Genomic DNA, 17,915 nt, shown 5'->3' with positions numbered 1-17,915 from the left:
TTACATAATCAATTTGAGAAGAATAAAGGATAGAGGATACAACATTGACACATCAGATCAGAGAAGATTAAGAAGGACATTGTACGGATTTGATCTTTAATCAAGAAACCAGGGCATATCACAAGATCTATGCTAAAACATCCTAACAAGTGATTTTAGTTAAATCTCCTAGGTGCAGTAGTCCTAACAAACTATTGCAAATCCCTTAGTAGGGTGACATTCCAAGTGAATGTCCTGAAGTCCTTTAGCCAGACACACTTCTAACAAGGTGTTGAAATCCTCTAACAAGGTGGGACTTAACAGCCCTTGTAAGCCTTTATCAAGGCAGGCCTTTCACAGGGCAAATCATGTTTCATGGTCAAACCATTGTAACCTTAATTGGGTACACTTTATTGTTGCAGTAGTGAAGAATTGTGGGTGTCATCCCCACCCCATTTTTACCTTCTCTTTGGAGGGTTTCTAGGTAATCACATTAGGTGTCAAATGTGTGATTTCTTATATGTTTACATGATTTAGATGTATGTGCTTTACATGGTATTTCAATTTATCTATTGAATGCATGAGATGGATGAGTGGTGAAAAGTTTTATGGGTTCATGTTTTAACTTCTGATTCACCCCCACACCCCCCCCCCCCCCAAGACGTTTGCCTTTCCTACTTGTAAATCCAACAATTGGTATCAAAGTCGAGTTCTTAGAAGGAGAAGCTTTGCAACTTAGAGGAAAGATCTTGAAATGGAAGTCTACAAGTTGGGAAAGACCATTGAGAACAAGGAGATTGAGATACATCTCATACTACATCAACTGAATGAAGCCAGAGATGCTTTGAAGAGTTCCTTGAAAAGAAGGAAAGAGATTGCTATAGCAGAAAATGACACACAATAGAAAGAGATTAATGCCACAAAGCTATTTGTAGATGGCAACTCCAATGAATTAGATGCAGCAATTGCAGATCTAATGGAAAAGAACAAAGCACAAGCTGAAGAGATCAGAAATCTCAAGATAGAGAGGGAATCACAAGCTATGCTACTGTGTGAGGTGATTGAACAAAAGAAGAAAGTTGGAGAAGACAAGGCCATGATTGAAGAAGACAAAAGAATTTTGGTAAATAAATTGGAAGAAAAGTCAACAAAACTATCCAGGATCTCAACACATGCAATTGGATACCTTAAGCCAAATGATGAATGCTGATCATGAGTTGAATGTCAAGGACATTCAGATAACTACATTGAAGTTGCAGAATGAACAACTGCAGAATGACCTGAAAAGAGAAAAAGAATTTGCTGAAAGTTTCAACAAGCCAAATGAAGCCATCAAGTACTTTGAGCAACTACTAAAATCTCCTAGATCTAATAGAGATACATCAAGATTGAGCTACATAAGCACTAAAGAAGGAGAATCATCCAAAGTTGCTAAGGAAAGGAACAACAAAAGTAAGAACTCCAAACCTACTTGTCATAGTTGTGGCAAGAAAGGGCATACAACTAATGTGTGTAGGAGCAAGAATAAAAATCAGAATGCTAAGCCTAAGAACATGACTCATTGTCACAAGTGCAACAAACAAGGTCATCGGGCACATGAATGCAAAACTAGAACCATGCATGCAACAAAATTTGAAGGACACTACTACAATTGTCAGAAGTATGGACATAGAGCCTTTGAATGCAGATCCAAGTTCATGTGGTCATCAAACAAGCCAACAAAGGTAAGAAGCTCTGAAAACTTCTATAACTGGGATTACAACACAAGATATAGCTGTCATTACTGTTAGGAATATGGACATGTACCTGAAAACTACATTAGGACTCACCTCAGTGGTAACTACAAAAGATGGTTGAGTCAAACCACATGTTTCAGCTGTCACAAGACTAGTCATATTAGTAAGCATTGTCCAACTAGGTCTAAGGCACCAAGTTGTGAATTTAATAAGGGTAAAGGCAAGGCAGATGTTGAACACATCAGAAATGAGATAAATAAGCATTGTAAAAAGAAAGATGGTGGAAGTACATCAAATGAAGGGATCACTTCACTTAATAGGTCAAGTGGTCACAATTCATCAAACTAAGCAAACAAGAGGTATGTGGGACTAATACTTAAAGTGTTGCATTATACATCAGTTCCAAAAGAAATTAGCACTAAAAAAGATTACATTAGCATGAATTAATATGCAAGAAGTTGTGGAAAATTCAAGGTTAAATCTTCAAGTTTTCATGTTGTTGCCGAGCATGAAAAGTCTTCTATATATGCCCAGTGAAATACTAGTGAATGTTGAGCTACTAGTCAAAGACAGTTAGAGCTGAGCCTATAGTGACTGTCGAATGAGGGAAGTCTCTATAGATGTCAAGTGGAACAGAAATCGTGTTGATGTCAAGTTTATAGTTGTACAAGCACTAAGCATTAAATGTCAAGTTTTGAAGGGTATAAGGTCAATTTGCACCTATTTTTTGTCATTATGAATTCAAGTGAGAGCAAGCAGAGTGAAAAGGTGATTCACAATCTAGTTTGAAGCATTTGTAAAGATCCTAGCAACAATCAAGCACTAGTTCATTAAATTTTTGAGGTATTCTTCATAAGCTAAGTTACACAGTTTAAAATTTGTTAAACTCTAGTTTGTCAAAATGGCTTCTAGTTCAAAGAATGTAAAGGAGAAATAAGTTTTTGATGTCCAATTAGTTAGCAATGAGGTCAAACAACCTAATTTCAAATCCATCCCAAACATAGCGTATAAAAATGACTCATCAGGAGCATTATCCATGATTCCACCTAAGGTTATAATGGTCCAAGATGTAAGGAAATGTTACAACTACAAAGTAGGAGATATAGGTGATATGGAAGTAAGGAAAGTTTATGATAAGTTGTGTGAAAACAAAATTTTGAAGGAAGAATTTAAGATTGTAGAGAGAAAGGGTTTGACCCATGCCCTAGATTTTCCCACAGTGTTCAAAATGGAATAGATCAAGATAATGTTAAGTAGGATACACAATGGATGTCTATGGTTGGAAGGAGGACCAATCAAGATTTCAAAAAGAATTGTTCATAGGGTGACTAGTTTTCCAACCCTAGATTGGTCAAAGATTCTACGAAGTGACTCAAAAGAAGTAATTGAGAAGAACGCAGGAACTAAATGGAACGAGAGAGGAATGACAATTAATACCATCACTGATCCTCTACTTGAATTTTTTGTTAGGGTTATTTCCAGAAATTTTACTAGTCAAGCAGGTTAAACAGTGTACCATGTATTGCAGTTGATGTTGGTTATAAAATTGTCAAGAAAGATCATACTTATGATCTTGAAGAACTTCAATTGCAACAAATAAATGAGAACCTAGGTGCCATTAGAAAGACAAAAAGTGCACAGTGTAAATTTGGATCAATACTTGTGTGCATATTTTTCTATGTACATAATGAATTCCCATCCTTTGGCAAAATAGGTTGGAAAATTGGTAAGAAAATTAAAGGCCAAATTTGGAGAAGGTGCAAGTGAAGAGGAAGAAGAAGATGATGAAGAGGAAAAAGAGGAAGAGCAAGAACAATCCCAAGAACCTCTTGCTTTGACCCAAGGCATGAGTGAGGACATTGAAGAAGAAGGTGTTGAGGAAGCAGAGGAAGCACCAAAACAAGCAGAACCAAAGAAGAGAAAGGCCAAAGCACAACATGTGGCAAAGACAAAAGCTAAAAGGATTGCTAAGCCAAGCCAAGAAAAGCCTACAACACCAACAACCAGGGAAAACACAAGGGCCACTACATAACAAGCCAAAGAGAAAGCCAAAGAAAAGACAAAGACTACTAAACAAGAAGGGCCAGAGCAGAAGAAGCAAAGGAGAAAATACATTGCACAGCTAGAGACTGATGATGAAAGAACAAAATCTAAATATACAGAGTGGTAACTCATCCACCATAATCTAATCTTGAGAATCTCTGTGAAAATGTTGGAAACAATGTAGATTTGACAGATTTGAAAAATATTGATTTTGGGAAACTTGGTAGAGAAGAACAAAATTTGATTGAGGGATCAATATATACAATGATGTCTAAATTCAAGAACACTCCACTTGAATTAGCTAATACAATGCCTAACGACTTGCATACTATTGTTGAAAATAAGTGGCATTATTATTTAAACCTAGAAAAACAAATCAAAGAATCCACACTAGCCCAGGTGATGCCAGAATTGACAAAAGGACAAATTGTCAAAGAAAATAAGCAATATGGTGGATGGTTTGCACCAAAATACAGAGCATTAGCATCCTTTAGAACAATATTGAAGATGTTGTCAAGAAATCCACCCAAATGTGGAAATTAATCTATGGATTGACAATTGTTAAAGAAGGAGAAGAAGATCCCTTTGAGGGAAGAAATAATGATGATGATAACAATGATAAGGAGGAAGAATATAAAGAAAAGGATACTACTATGGAGGAGACACAAAAGGAAAAAGATAACATGGCTACATCTGAAGAACAATATAAAGAATAAAGTGTGCAAAACACACAAATGCCTAGAATGAGCCCTCCACATGACACAAGCATGCCTACAGAAACTATAATTGTTAAGGATGTTCCTGATAATTCAGCTCAGAACATCAATCCTTTGACTATAGAAGACCTAAAGAAGATTCTTGACCAATCCACACTACAAGCCAGATTGTGTGAAAATCTAGTATTGGTTAGCATTGATGAACTTCAGAAGGCAGTAGCTGACATTATAAGGGATAAGATGAACACACAAGAACCACCTTCTGCCATCCCTTCAGCTACTAATGCTCAACCTTTAATACAAAAATTAGTAGACATCCACAAAGGTTGACACAACTGATAAAGTTGATTTGGTTAAACAACAATAGATTGCAAGAGAAGAAGAAAAGGAAAACACTATAGAGCAAAGAGGATATAAAGACACATCTGTACCTACAACACAACCACTAGGTGCAACTCAAATTATTGTAATTGATGGAAGCAAACCAAAAGAAAGTAAGGACATACCAAAGGAGAAGGAACAAGAGGTCGCTCAAGCATTGGTAACATTACCAACATCTGGAACTCCTATAAAAGTCCTTCAGGAGTTGAGCACTGAAGCTATACCATTGCAGATCTCAACACCAAGCTCAAGTTCCTTCAAGGTTGCTAAGGTAATTAATTATGGAGATGTAACTCTAGATGAAGAAATAGTGATACCTAAGTATGATTATGCAACCATAACATTAGAACAGATAGGCATAATGCAACAAGCCTTGGAAAAGAAGAAAAATCAAGAAATAATGAGAAAGGAGTATAGACAGAGGCAAACATTACAAGAAATCAAAGACATCTTCTTAGATGCATTCAACTTGCAAACACCTAAATAATCAAAGCCACTATTGGAACATTTATCATAAATTGTGCAACAGGTGAACAATGAAGACCAAGACACTAATGCCAAACTTTTGGAATGGTTTGAAAGGAAATTTCAAGGAAAAGTGAATGAAAAGATATCTAGTGACATAGCATTGATGCAAGTTGAATTGGCTACAAAAATTGAGAAAGTGAAGAAGGTACTTGAGAACATATTCTCATTGTATACCAAACTGTGTGATCCCACACTCTTCACTCAAGAAACAAGCCATAGATTTCTAAGTCTGTAGAGAAATTTAAAAGTCTTGGGTATGCAATTACCTCAGAACCCAGCTTAGAGTGAGAAGCATTTTAACTCATTGCTTCAATCACAAAGTCAACTAGTTGTGTTAACAGTAGAAGAGGCTAATATAAGAGCCAAGTTGATTAATATCCAAGCCTCCCTTACCCCTCATATGGAGATACTTCACAAAGAACTAGGATATGCAGAAACATTGTTGAAGAAAGATCCTAATCTTTCTACATCAGATGGACTAGTTCACCTTGTAGCAGAGCTAGCAATCCAAATAAAGTCATTCGATGTTACATGTGACAATTAGGATGTTGCTCTAAAAATAATCATGGAGATCCACAAATCCTTTTTGGATAGATACACCATAAGTGTATAGACCCTTTGACATAAGTGTCAAAAAGGGGGAGATAAATAAGCAAGCAAAGGGGGAGATAAAAGAAAAGAGAAAGGGGGAGATACAAGTGAATGAAAAAGGGGAGACAAACAAAAAGGGAAAATAAACCAAAGTGGGAGCAAAAAAAAGAATAGAAATAGAACATATTAGATAAAGAGTATTAGCACATTGAAGATAGAGAGTGTCAGTCAGCAGAGACAAATCTACTCATAATGGAGAACATATTTTTGACATAGAACAGACACATTAAACTCAGGGGGAGTTATAAATTTAGAGGTATATAGTCTATTACAAAATTTTGAAAATTTGAAGTTTTGTATATAAGTTGAGTTGTGAATATATTATACTTGAGAAGGTTAGATTGATTAGGTACAATTAAGTGTTTTTGACACTCATGTCAAAGGGGGAGATTGTTGATCTCAGATTGGTTTTGACAATTGAGTGTCCACACACTTAAGTCATTTACTAAGTTCATGATGAACTAGTAATGCATGCCGAGTATGATATACAAGATTATGCCAAGTTGCAATGAGTGTCGAGTCACTCAAGCACTGAGAAGATAGACCATGTCAAGTAACTTCAAGTGCCAAGTAAATAGTAGATGTCAAGCAATTTAATTGCCAAGTCAGAATTAGAATTACAATATGTGTCGAGCATCAATAACTTCAAGTGTTGAGCAACACAGATTGGACATATTTATTTGTGATTGTACAAACTACTATGTAAACCATTTTTCAGCTGACCAAAGGATAGAATACAATCTTTTAAAAATAAGAATAAATCTGTATGAGGATTCCCTATGTAATTACATGCAGCCAATAAGAAAAAGGGAAGAATTAAGCAACAAAAAGGATGAATCTTAGTCGTAGATTCATACCTAACCCTAATACTTCTAGTCTTCTTAAGGAGGACAAAATCCTAAACTTCATATGAGCATGTAAGGAATTGAAGCTAAAGAACAGAGAAGTTTGCATGCAAAAAATAGAGCATTCATGGAGACTTAGAAGTTATAGAGAGTGAATTGCAGAATCAGTTTGAGAAGAACAAAGGATAAAGGATACACCATTGACACATCAGATCAGAGAGGATCAAGAAGTACACTGTATAGATTTGATTTTTAATCAAGCAACTAGAGCCAATCACAAGATCTATGCTGAAACATCCTAAAAGGTGATTTTAGTTAAATCTCCTAGGCAGAGTAGTCCTAACAGACTTTTGTAAATCCTTTAGTAGGGTGACATTCCAAGTGGATGTTCTAAAGTCCTTTAGCCAGGCACACTTCTAACAGGGTGTTGAAATCCTCTAACAAGGTGGGACTTAACAGTCCTTGTAAGCCTTTAACAGGGCAAGCCTTTCATAGGGCAGATCATGTTTCATGGTCAAACCATTGTAACCTTAATTGGCTACACTTTATTGCTGCAATAGTGAAGAATTGTGGGTGTCATCCCCACCCCAGTTTTACCTTCTCTTTGGAGGGTTTATGGGTAATCATATCAAGTGTCAAATGTGTGATTGCTTATATGTTTACATGATTTAGATCTATGTGTTTTACATTGTTATTTAAATTTATCTATTGAATGCATGAGATGGATGAGTGGTGAAAGTTTTATGGGTTCATGTTTTAACTTCTAATTCACCCCCCCTAGAAGTTTACCTTTCCTACTTGTAAATCCAACACAAAATAACCTCTATGAAATAGTGCAATGGGATAACATGCAGGTTAACCCCGCTACCACATGGTACAATCTATCAGTCTAACAAAAGGAGAACACGTGGAACATTCAAACTGAGCAAATGTTGTTATTTCATAAAGATCAAGAAAGTGGAACTATGAAATGGTGAAACACGAACAACATGAAAGTTAACCACAAATTCTGACATGTTAACCCACTATTAAGGAATCTAACCCATTGAAAATGTCTTAGGTTAGTTATCTATGATGGGGTAAATGGGACAAAAAAATAGCCAACAGTTACCAAGATTAAAAAAACCTGATAAAGTGATGTGCAAACAATGTCAAATGGGTAAAATGAAAAAGTCTCATTTCAAGAGAAAGACTCATTCTTCTGATGATATTTTAGAGCTGGTTCATACTAATTTATGTGGTCTATTGGAGTGCAAAGCTTTTATGGTGAAAAAGACTTTATTCCGTTTGTTAATGACTTCTCTAGAATGATGTTTGTGATGTTTTTAAAAGAAAAATCTAATAGATTTCAAATCCTCAAGATGTATTTGGCTAGAGTTGAGAAGGAAAAAAGAAAGAGTTCGAAATGTTTGAGATTAGATAGAGGTGGTGAATTCATATCAGATGAGTTCAACATATTCTGCAATGACAAAGGAATCAAGAGACAAATGAGTGCACCAAGGACTCCACTATAGGATGGGATAGTTGAAAGAAGGAATAGATCAATCATGGATTGTACAAGAACATTGACGATGGAGAAGAATATTTCACAAAAGTATTGGAGAGAAGTTGTAAGTACTAGTGTTTATACTTTGAAATGAGTTCAATTCAAGAAAGGTGCAAATAAAACACCTTTTGAACTTAGGTATGGATATGCACCTAATTTCAATTATTTCAAAGTTTTTGGAAGCAAGTATTGCATATTGAAAGATGCAAGGAAAGGAAATCTTGATGCAAAGAGTGATGAACGTATTTTCCTAGTATATTCCATTAAAATCAAGGCTTACAAATGTTTGAATTCTAACACTAACATATTGTGGAAAGTGCAAATGTTACAGTTGATGAATTCATAGAAAATAATGAAGATGAAAGTAAGAAGGTTCCTGAAGATTACATAATTTTTTTCTACATGTATGAAGATGAACCTAGTACCTTACCTAAACCAAAGAAGGAGGTTATCGAGCATCAATAGCCAGACGCTGCTGAGGTTCAACATTAAAGTTCTGCCAAGCATCAGCAGACTATCAAGCATCTAGCTATGGGAGATGAGTCATAAAATGAAGAAGTCAAACATCAAAATGAAGAAGGTGAACACTAGACAGACAATGTCGAGTTGTAGTTAGAGAAAATTGAAGAAGTTGAACAAGATGAACCAAGTGAGATACAAAAAGAAGAGACAAGACCTGAACTTGTCTTATCAAAATATGTAAGGAAGAATCATACACCAGACCAAATCATTAGAGACAAAGATTTTGGAGTCATGAAAAGAAGAAATCTGAAGAATCATACATCTTTATTATGTGAGTTTGGACCTAACTTAGTTGATGATGCTTTGAAGAATGAGGATTAGATTATGGTAATGAATGAGGAAATTGATTAGATATAGAAAAAAAAGACATGAACATTGGTGCCAAGGCCAAAGGATAATAATGTGATTGGAACCAAGTGAATTTTTAGAAATAGGCTAAATGAGAAAGGTGAAGTCACAAGGAACAAGGAAAGATTAGTTTGCAAGGTATATGTACAAGAAGGAGTTGATTATGGAGAAACTTTTGCCCCTGTTGAAAGATTGGAAGGAGTAAGGAATTTTCTTTTATATTCTACCTACAAATGATTCAAGGTATATCAAATGGATGTCAAATCTGCATTTCTAAATGGAATCTTAGAAGAAGAAGTCTACATTGATCAACCTGAAGGATTTGTTGATCCTAGCAAGAGGAATATGGTATGTAAGTTACACAAAGCATTATATGGTTTGAAGCAAGCCTCTAGATCATGATATGAAATGTTACACACTTATTTGTTGAAATTGGTTTTGCAAGAACTAATTGACAATAACATTATGTACTTGAAAAGTGAGTATGAAAGTAAGATATTGGTAGTTAATTTTTTTATATAAATGATATCATATTTGGAGGAAAAGATCAGATGTGCAAGTAATTTTTTAATGAGATGAGGAATGAATTTGAGATGTCAATGTTTGGTGAGATTAAGTTTTGTGTTGGTTTGCAAGTTTATTAGATGAAGAAAGGTATTTATATTACATAATCAAAGTATTTCGAGGAGATATTGAAGACATTTGGAATGGAAGACTCAAGATCAGTTAGAACACCTATGGTGACTAGACATAAACTTTCAAAGAATGATGATTCTCCTAAGGTGAATCAAATATTATATAGGTCAATGATTGGAAAATTGTAATATGTTGTACATAATAGACTTAACGTTGCATTAGTTGTTGGTATTGTAGCTAGATTATTTGGTAATCCTAGAGAAAATTATATGTTGGTAATGAAAAGAATCTTGAGATATCTAAAAGGAATAGAAAACTATGGATTATGGTATAAAAAGAGTGACAGATTTGAGCTAAAGATTTATACATATGTTGACTAAAAAGGCAACATTGATGATAGAAAGAGTACAAGTGGAGGTACTTTCTTTCTAGGAAGGAAATTGATTTCATGGAAAAGAAAGAAAACAAATTATATTCCTCCATCTACAATAGAGGTTGAATATGTTGCAGTAGCTGTTAATTGTTCAAACATTGTGTGGATCAAGCAATTGTTGAAATGTATGAAGGAAGAGATCACTAAACCTGTGGTGATATATTGTGATAATACAAGTGCTATAAACATATCTAAGAATCGTGTGATGAATACAAAGACCAAACACATTTCTATCAAGTATAATTACTTGAGAGAGTTTTACAAGGAAAAGAAGTGAGGCTAGAATATGTGAACACAAAGGAGAAAATAGATGACATATTCACAAAGGTGTCACCTAACGACGCTTATGAGTATCTAAGAGGTAAGCTAGGGGTCATTCCCCTATCTAAAGTGAACTAAGTTGATATAAAACATTGCATCAAATGTTACGATTAGAATATCTTACACATTGATTCTAGAGGTCACACTTTAGGAGCCGCCTAAAGCTGTGAAAAGAAAGAACATAACTATGAGTGGATGGAGCTACAAGAAGTCATGAAGAAAGATGAAATATGGAGTGATGTTTCTATATAGTTAGTACAATAACAAGGAAGAATGGAAGATGATGTCTTTGGCATTGTTGTTGAAAAGGGAGAGAATATATACAAATTTACCATTCATACAAAGAGGAGGAATATTTTGTTGAGTTACCATCCTATATCAGAATGAGTGAGGGAGAATATGCTTAGAGGTGTTTTCATCTAGTCATCTGAATCGCAAGAAGAGATATGACAAGAGGGGGCCAATATAGTTAGTAATACAATTGGTGTTAGCATTGAAGAATATACAATTGGTAACATAGAGAGAGAAGTGTAAGTGAGTACAAGGATGAGAATAAAATAGAAAATAAGGATATTAACAAAGATCTGTTACATAATACAAAGGGAGTTGATAATGAAAAATCAATTGATGCCTTTTGCATTTTCATGGTAACTTGAGGTGTTACCATCAATGCCAAAGAGGGAGATTGTTGGAAACAACAATTGAAACAATTGTTATGTTGTCATTGATGTCAAACCTACTAGGGAGACATTAGCCAACAAGTGTTGAGTGTCATATCAATTGATTGATGAAGAGGATTTGAGAAAAGAGGTGTAAATATGATGGAATTACAATGGTCACTTGATTAGTTAGTATTTGACAAGATAATATGTAGTTTAATCACTATATGAAGTGGAGAAGATAGTTGAGTTGAAGTATGAAAGAGATGCCTAAAGAGAAGACAAGATGTTGAGTAGAGCACAAGCTTGATCGAGTGACAGTGTCACAAGCTCAATGAAGGAATTGAAGCATAATATTAAGCAACTTAAAGTTACTAAAGAAAATAATATCAGCCGAGTGTCAGTTATGGTCGAGCAAGAGAAAGGTAAAATGGAGTAGTGACCAAGGATAGTGAAGACTAAGTGAACTAGTGAAAGTCAAGAATTGGAGAGAATAGTGACGACTGAGCAATCTAGTGATGTTCGAGCAGAAGAACACAATGATGATCGAGTGTCAACAAAATAATAGTTTGAGAAAAAATCAAGTTTTGAGGCTGACATGGTTAAAATTTTGAGATGGTCATAACATGTTGAAGATAAGGATTGATGAGTTGGCATATTTAATGCACAAAAATATTTTTTTATGCAATTAAAGGAAAAGATTTGATGAGAAGTTTAAAGAAAGAAGAGGAAGAACAAAATGGTGATCATATTCATTGAATATAATCAAACCCTAAGATCTACGGTGATGTTTAAGTGACAAAAAATCAAAGCTACCTATTTAAGGTGGCATAAGAGATGATTTCTAACATTGGTTCATTGTTTATTGGTAATGTTATGAAGAACTTGTGAAGAATAGAGTAACAGAGGAAAAGTGAGAAGATTGGTGTAGTGTGATTGCTTTAAGGGTTGCCAAGTATATCAGAGAAGGAGAACATGACGGAGGCTAGTCAATGAACCAACATGAGCTGAATGGAGATCTGAGTTTGCAAAGTAAGTTGTGTTTTACAAATAAAAACTTCTTGTTACTTTTTAACCATTGTGGCAGTCAAAGCCCTTTAATCAAGGTTGACTTAATAATCATTTATAAATCCTTTAATCAAGGTGATATTTTAATGGAATGATCCAAAGTCCTCTAGCCAGGCCACTCCTAATATGGTGATTAAATAATTTAACATGGTCACACCTAACAATGTGTTTTGTAACCTTTGGCTCTTAACCAAACTCACTTTAGAAGAGTGAAAAGTTGGTAGCATGTTAGTGGTGGTTTTTCCCAGATTGTATTTCCACATTAAATCCTAGTGTCATTTACTTGTGTGAATGTTATGTTATGCATGCTATTTTACAATTGTTTATTTTACTGTTAGTTGACACACATACATAGCAAAGAGTTAAAGAATGTGAAGTTACTAATGAGTTATTATATTGACCGAGTGATTTAGTGAGTTTGTTTAAGTTGTTTGAAGTTATTAAATGTTGAATTGGTACATCTGGACTTAAGGATGATTGATTCACCCACCCTCTCAATTATTGTAATCATTCTGAAAATAATATACTGATTTAGATTTCATTCTAAGATTATAAGGAACTGATGTAATATATAATAATTCAAATAAAGTTCCCATACTTGCTTTTATGGATTAGTTGGAATTAGTAGAGTCATTTGATCCATTGGATAAGGTGTCATTGATTGGTACCGTTGATGTTCCACTCTCTTCAGTCTTCTTTTTCCACATCTTAACCAATTGATTGTGAATCTCATCAACATCAACATTACTCTTTCCTTTGGTATCTCCTTCATTGGGTGTTGATGCTCGGTATCTATATTCTTTGCTTAAGTGATAAACCTTATGACAATGAAATTATGCCATGCCAATATTCCTCCAATTATAGAATCTTCCTCCAAAGTATAACCTCATACACAATGTGACTAGATCTTCCACATGTTGTTGTTGGAAAATTGTTCAACACTCCCCTTGAGATTCATGACAAGGATTTAACTACCTCCTATGTACTATAAGTTGAGTAATTGTATTAGGCATTGATAAATCAATCTTTTGGTGCAATAGTAATCCCATTCTAACAATTGGTATTAGAGCTTGGTCACAAGTTCGAATCTTCAAACCCTCGAGTAACACTAAGGGGAAGATTGTTGGAAATTTGTTCAACACTCCCCTCGGGATTCATGACAAGGAATTAACTGCCTTCTATGTACTATAAGTTGAGTAGTTGTATCAGGAAGTGACAAATCGATCTTTTGGTGCAATGACAACCCCATTCTAATAGCTATGCAGGTAATCCTTGTGTTGTAATCCCAATTGATAGTGTTGCCTTGTTTACGCAGTATCCAGTCACACTTTTTTTGTGATGTACAATCTTGTGACTTGTGTCCATACTTACTACATGTGTAACAATAACCATTGAACTCATGTTTCCTAGGAGACTGATTAAACTTGCATCCACATTCATATGCTTGATGATGATACATATTGTAGTTATAACAATAACCATCAAACTTAGGAGTAAAAGTAGTCTTACCGACCTTGCTCCTACAAATACTAGTTGTGTGTCCATGTTTTCTACAATGATAACATGTAGGCTTCTTTGGCTTTGGATTTTCATACACATTCCTTTGTTTAACTTGCTTTGATGACTCTCCTTGTTCGGTAGTAGAGTGCTCGGTAAAACCTAGTCTAGTAGTGTCCCTCAGTTTTCTTTGACCTCTTAACTGCTCATCCAGTTTCCTCATGCTTTCTTTTTGATCTTTTCAGTCTTTCATTTGTGCCCTTCGTAGAAGTTAGTCATTCCTCAATTTTTCATTCTTAGATCTCTACTCAATAATTTCTTTTATCTTCCTACCAATCTCATGGTTTGCATTGAGTAGTTGATTTACCACATCATAGTGATTTTGAGTTAACCTTATTATTTTAGAATCCTTTGCATAGACTCTTATACTTATTTGCCTTTTGTCATCTTCAACCATTCTTTTTTCATTTTCAACCATTCTTTTGTCATTCTCTACTTGCCTTGTTTGTTCCAAGATTTCACACATCCTTGCACATATGATTTCACCTACTCAGCTAGTGATTGGTTGTTTTCCACCAGACCTAATATAATTGCATTAGATTCATTAGACATATTACCATCATATACTTCCTTAATCACTTCCTCCTAATATTGTGTGTCATTCATTTGATGTGCTAATTCCTTCCTTATGTTCAATGACCACTTCAACTTTTCTCTCACTTCATTGATCTGACATAGGGCAATCTTTAGTTCCAACTTCTTATTCTCAATTGTCTTATCAAGTCTATATCTTTCCATCATTCAAATCTTTACTCTTGAGTGGTAAAAATCCTTAACAAGGGAACTAGCTCTAATACCAATTGTTGAAATGTAGGGAAATGTAAGGTGTTGAGAGGGGGTGAATCAATACCTTCTAAAACTTTTGACTTTTAACAATTTCTTGCCCTCCTTATAACTGATTAACATTTGCATACATATTCATAATCTCATATACCAAATGAAACTAAAGGTACATAATCTACTTCATCATAAGCACATAAACACATCATCTAATCAAGACGACTGACACAATGATTTGATAAAGAAACCCTTGGTTAGAGGAAAAATTACAGTGGTAATGACACCCACAAATCCTTCACTAATGTAACATAGCATATAGCTTGCCGATTAGGGCATATAATGATGTCACTTTTGGTGACTTACTCTTTTAGGAGTAATACAAATAGACCTACTAAAGTCTACCTTTTACAAGGATTTTGCAACACTCTTCAAGTGTGCACTTTGTTAAGAGATTTACAACAAAGAACTGTCACGTCCACTTGGTTAGGAGATTTTGCTACTACAATGGTAAGAAAGTAACAATACTGGCCTGATTGAAAGACAACTTACTATGCTTATTTCAAATCTCCTTTATGCTCATTACCAATATATCACCTTCAATGATTGATATCACCAATTCTTCCTTTGTTGTTGCTTGGTAACTTTGCTTTTTTAATAGATTATTTACTCCATCATTCCTTAGCAACACCTTATCTCATAACCCTCTCAACGTCTCAACAACAACTATTAATATGTTCCAGATATGTCCTTATATAGGAATCTTTTGCTTCTATAATGTATAACCTAATTAGGGTTTAAAAACTTTTGGAGTTCACATCTAATCAAGATTTATGATTCAAATGCATCCTTATCATCATGTTTATCATCCTTTTATTTCCTTGGTTTATATTTTGCATTGGGATAATTAATAATCAAATCTCTCTTCTTAATAAATCTCTTCAAATCTTCTCCTTGATTTTGGTAACATGATTTTCTACTTGGTAGAATCGAAATACATGATTTTAGTGAATTCACAAACATTTATGTCCTTCGCGTGAAGCTTGGTAATGCTACTCATTCTTGCTCGATTATGATGTTGTCCTTTGATAATAACATTGCCCGATTACCATACTTGGCTTACTCAGTTAAAACTTCACTCGATCAGTATATATTTTCTTGGTAACTATATCACTCGGTAACATCTATACTCAGTTATCATTCTGTTTAGTGTTCATACTTTGCTAGCCCTAGGTACCTTAATGTACCTAGTAACTATACTTTGGCTCAGTAACCATGTTCACCAACCTATCTCTCTAACATTCAATGACCATACTTTTTGCACTAATGACAACTCTTGAATGCTTATAGGAGTAACAACCTCAATAATACACATATGCAACCAAAAAAAGACGAAAAAATTGTCATTTCAATTTTTGATGGTTTGTCGATTTGTTGAAGTATTTTGCTAGATTGTTTCCATTTTCGAACAAATGAACTTCTAAATTGCTAATCTTTCTAAACTAGCATTTTTGTTTCATTATTGTATAATATAAAAGAGAAGTCAATAAAAAGGTTGATAATTTTCTATAAGAAAATTGTTTTTAAAGAAGCAAAGCTTCCACAAATACTATATTAGCTAATAATATCCATATCCATACATTCGAACGTATGTTAAATGCCCCAACTACAAATCCTCAAATATGGTTAATCTCAAAACTTCAAATCTCAAATTGAACATATAAATCCAAAAATTGATTAACAAAGGCCATTAGCCAGACAATCTAATTATCATCAATTGTCCATATACGTTAGCCATGTTGCTTTTGCTTCATACTAAAATAGTGGAACACCTTTTAATCATGTGATAAAGAGTGTGTAAAACCATTCTGAACAACCACCCCTATAAAAGTGTCAAAATCCTCCAAAAAAGAAGGCTTAAACAATAATTTATGGCTTGAAAGCCCATTGTTTCAACTTTCATCACTCATCACTCAAACATAGGCCATGATGAAGATCCCAATACGTAATCTACTCTCAAACTTCAATATACACCCATTCACGTTGAGCCAAAAGAGGCTCCATATTAATTAAGTATATATAATGAATTTATATGTATATACAATGAAAAGATAGTGCATGTTAATTAAGTATCCATCATTAATAATGAGATTTCCTTTGGAATCAATGATGGCTACAAAATATACAAGTTAAAAGAAATGAGGATGGTGCATAAGTGTTTACAAGGAGTGGCACATGAAAGAAGGATGTATGCCATTATTAAGTTAAATAAAAAACATTAAATGGATTCACGTGTATTTGGACCACAGCTAAGGTGGGTGGAATAAACTTTAGTGTGTGCTTGTTCCAAAGCCATGACGTCTATTTGTTTAGGAATAGTATGAATAGTATATTGGTAGTTAGGATAAGACATAAATCAAATGCTACTTACTTTCTTCTTTTCCAATATTGCCACCTCATCATTTCATTCAAGGTGTGTGGATTTGATAGAACCTATTCCCTTTTACATTTATTTACTTAGATACATTTTTCAAGCATGAAGCCATCTTGGCCTTTATGCACTCTTGGCAAATGCCCTTTTTGGGGGGAGAATACCATAAATGTTTTCATTCTCCATATATTTTCAACTTGTGGTATGTGTGTTGAGACCATATATTTTTTCATAGAGGAAGATAATTTCTAATTCTTATGATCTTGAGGTTTCGATACTAATAAAAAAAATCTTTGGGATAATTTATTATGAATTAGATATTCTTATTAACAAAATAATCATTATTTATTATTCTTAATAAAAAATATTTTGTAAATTGACTCGGTTGTATCTTAATGATAGGTTGTTTTTAATGATATAATTAAGCTTCTATATAAGAGGGTACAATTGAGAAGTTTTGGTCACATTACTTATGAAAAATCTTGAAGTATAGGCATAAATATGATTATAAAGGATTGTTATGTGATTTAAAAGTTGATTAAAAATTATTTATATTGTTTAAAAAAATATATTTTATAATACTATTATAAAGTTTAGAAATGTTATATAATGTTAAAGAAAATTAAATTTAAAAAGACTGTTGGTTGTTATATATAAACAAATATGATGTAATTTGAGAAGTTAATTAAAAATCTATATTTAGTTTTATTTTTATTTTAAATTTGTTTGTGAAAACAT

The sequence above is a fragment of the Cupressus sempervirens genome, chromosome 4, assembly GCF_028749045.1.
Source record: "Cupressus sempervirens isolate cs-2001-9-10 chromosome 4, ASM2874904v1, whole genome shotgun sequence".
Classification (NCBI taxonomy): Eukaryota; Viridiplantae; Streptophyta; class Pinopsida; order Cupressales; family Cupressaceae; genus Cupressus; species Cupressus sempervirens.
This window is presented reverse-complemented; position numbering follows the sequence as displayed.